This window comes from Acomys minous (genome assembly GCF_964271855.1).
Source record: "Acomys minous genome assembly, chromosome: 17".
Classification (NCBI taxonomy): domain Eukaryota; kingdom Metazoa; phylum Chordata; class Mammalia; order Rodentia; family Muridae; genus Acomys; species Acomys minous.
This window is the reverse complement of record NC_140500.1, coordinates 55,867,011-55,870,624: the sequence shown is the minus strand read 5'-3', so window position 1 is coordinate 55,870,624 and position 3,614 is coordinate 55,867,011.

The window sequence follows — 3,614 nt, the reverse complement described above, 5'->3', positions numbered from 1 at the left end:
ACACATATGCAATAAATAAGATAAATAAATCCTTAAAAAAATAAAATAAAATTGGAGTATGAAGCCAGATGTGGTGAACACCTGCAGTCCCAGCACTTGGGAACCTGAGGCAGCCTTAGGTTGAGGGTTGCCTTGGGTTCCAGGACAACTTGGCCTATATAGTACCAGACCAGTCAGGGATATACAGAAGACATTGTCTAAGAAAAAAACAACAATGAATAAATTAATAAAATATATTTTAAAAAAATGAAAGTTCCTTGAAAATCTAAAAGGAAAAAGAAAAAACAACAACAACAACAAAAACATGGCTGGGCAGTGATGGTGCACACCTTTAATCCCAGCACTTGGGAGGCAAAGGCAGGCCAATCTCTGTGAGTTCAAGGCCAGCCTGGTCTACAAAGTGAGCCCAGGACAGCCAAGAATACACAGAGATACCCTGTCTTGAAAAACCAAAAAAAAAAAAAAATCAACTCACTCTCAACGTTACTACTTGAACAGAACTGACTAGAACTTAGAGATCTACATGCCTCTGTCTCCTGAGCTCTGGGATTAAAGGTGTGTTCCAAGCTGGGTGTTGGTGGCAACGCCTTAATCCCAGCACTTGGGAGGCAGAGGCAGGTGGATCACTGTGAGTTCAAGGCCAGCCTGATCTACAAAGTGAGGCTAGGACGCCAAGGCTATACAGAGAAATCTTGTCTCCAAAAACAAAAACAAAAAATACCACGCCTGGACCTAAACTTTTCTTTACCGGAAATTTGCTCTATACCAGGCTGGCTTTGAACTCAGAGACCTGTTTGCCTGTCTCCTGAGATTAAAGGCCTGTCTGTATTCCAGCGGGATCACAGATACCCAGGTCTCGGGATGTGAGCTCTTGTCAGAGCAGCCATGTTCTGAATTAAAATCCCTCTCCAGGCCTCTCTACATGTGAAAGCATACACAAGCATAGGCACCTCCCCACCACATATACATCTACACACATATACACACCACACACACACACATAGAGACACACTTACATGTACATTTTCAAAGATTATACTCTATGCTGTGTAAATCACACCTTAACAAATCCACATTTCTTTTGGTAGGAAATTTTTTTAAAAGACAGTGGCATTTTTAAAAATGCATTATGTTCACTTGGGAATAGAGCAGTTTAAAAATATATATTCAAGCCGGGCATGGTGGTGCACACCTTTAATCCCAGCACTCGGGAGGCAGAGGCAGGTGGATCACTGTGAGTTCAAGGCCAGCCTGGTCTACAAAGCAGGTCCAGGACAGCCAAGGCTACACAAAGAGATCCTGCCTCGAAAAACAAAACAAAACAAACAAACAAATAAAATATATACATATATTTAATGAACTACTTTTCCTATAAAAATATTATCCTATTTCAATTGCAATTTTTAAAATAATGCCTATCTCAAACTTAAATGATACAAAGATTTAATATGTTTTAAATATGTGTGTGGGTGCCTGCAGAAACCAGAAGAGGGCATTGGACACCACAGAGTTGGAGTTTTAAGTGACTGTGAACTGAGAACCCCAAACTCAGATCCTCTGGAAGAAAGACAAGTGCACTTAACCACTGAGCCATTGAACCATATCTCAAGCCCTATACTGAACCTTTTCCTCTTCCTCCTCTTCCTCCTCCTCTTCCTCTTCCTCTTCCTCCATCTTCTTTTTAAGATTTCTTTATTTAGCCAGACAGTAGTGGCTTTAATGTCAGCACTTGAGTCAGGAATGGCAAATCTGAGTTCAAGGCCAACCTGGGCTACAGAGTTCCAATACAGCCAGGACCACACAGAAAAACTGTGTCTGGAGGAGAGGGGAGAAAAAAAAAATGTAATAATTTATAAGGGTGGACAAAATGGCATTTCATCCTTATAAGCCTCCAATAAGAATAGAAATGGAGGGGCTGGAGAGATGGCTCAGCAACTAAGGGTGCTGCCTGCTCTTCCAGAGGTCCTGAGTTCAATTCCCAGCAACCACAGGGTAGCTCACAACCATCTGTAATCTCTAATATCCTCTTCTAGTGTGCAGGTGTACATGCAGATAGAGTACTCACACATAAGATAAATTTTTTAAAAATCCCAAATAACAGATAATAGAAAAAATAATAGAAATGGGGGGGGGAGTACTACAAAGATGCCCAGATACCAACCATGGTACCCTGTGTCCTTAATACAGAATCGCTGCTGCAAAATATTAGAGAAATAAATGCAAAAATAAAGCAAAGATATGCTGGAGCAGTGGAGACCTTGGTGTTTTGGACTGCTGCTGGCTGTATCCCTTTGGGCAACGTTCAGCTCACCCAGTGGCCACAGAAAGGACAGGCATCAGATGCTCTCTCTTCCCCAGAACTGGAAAGCCATAAATACAGGCCAAATTCACTCCTTCCCATATGCTTCTGTCGATGGTCTCATCCTGCAGGCTTGGTCTCAAAATTCTCCTCCAGCCTCCCCCCAAAAGCTGTGCTGGCTCCTGTTTCTACTGCTATCCCCCAGAGCAGGCCCAGCCTCAGCCTCTGGTCTACCCTACAGGCTCCCACTTCCTGCCAAATCTGTCTACTGTAAGAGAGCTCACGATGACAATTATCTGTTTATGGGACTTCAAGGGACATTTCTGACCCTCAGCAATGTCCAAATATTCAAGGCCCAACTCTGCAGCAGCAGCATCTGCTCCCTGTGTCCCTGAAGGCCTCAAACATGCCAGCCGGAAGCAGCTGTGGTGGCACCATCCTCTCACCATTCACTTTACAAAAAAGGAAACTCCGTTCAAACGCTGCGGCCAGTGGCCTCTGAGGTCCCAGGATGCAGTGAGAGAGATGCTCCAGTGCACAGACACAAGCCTAAGCTGGAGGAAGGCAAATGGAGCCAGCCAGACACTGGCCACCCTAGGGACCTTTGTGTTCTTGAGGCAAGACGGGCTGGGACGTGGACCAGGACTGCATGTCCCTGTCGGGGCCTGTCAGGCCAGTGCCTATGCGAGAACCCTGCCCCTCCCCCCAACACACACACCTGGGCCTCTCCTGGGGCCTCTGTGGGAACAAGAATAGCTTACTGTCATGATATTCTTTCTAGGCACAAACCAGGCTAAGTTTTCATCCACTCATGGCGTGCACGGTCATGAGTGGGAATCTGGAGCCAGGGACTGTCTTAGGGTTTCCGTTGCTGTGATGAAAAACCAGGATCAAAAACAAGTTGGGGAGGAAATGTAAGTGTAAGTTGGCTTACATGGCTTACACTTCCAAATAGTAATGCATCAATGGCGGAACTCACACAGGGCAGGAACCCAGAGGCAGGAACTGATGCAGAGGCCATGGAGGGGTGCTGCTTACTGGCTTGCTCCCCTTGGCATGCTCAGCCTGCCTGTTGTTGTTGTTGTTTGTTGTTGTTGAAGATAGGGCTTCTCTTATAGTCCTGGCTGGCCTCGAACTCAGAGATCTATCTGCTTGTCTCTGCCTCCTGAATGCTGGACTTTTAAAGGTGTGCACCACCACCACCTGACTCAGCCTGTTTTCGTATAGAACCCAGGACCACCAGGCCAGGAGTGGCCCTACCCTCCTATATTGATCGGTAATCAAGAACATGTCTACCGCCTGCAGCCCGATCTTT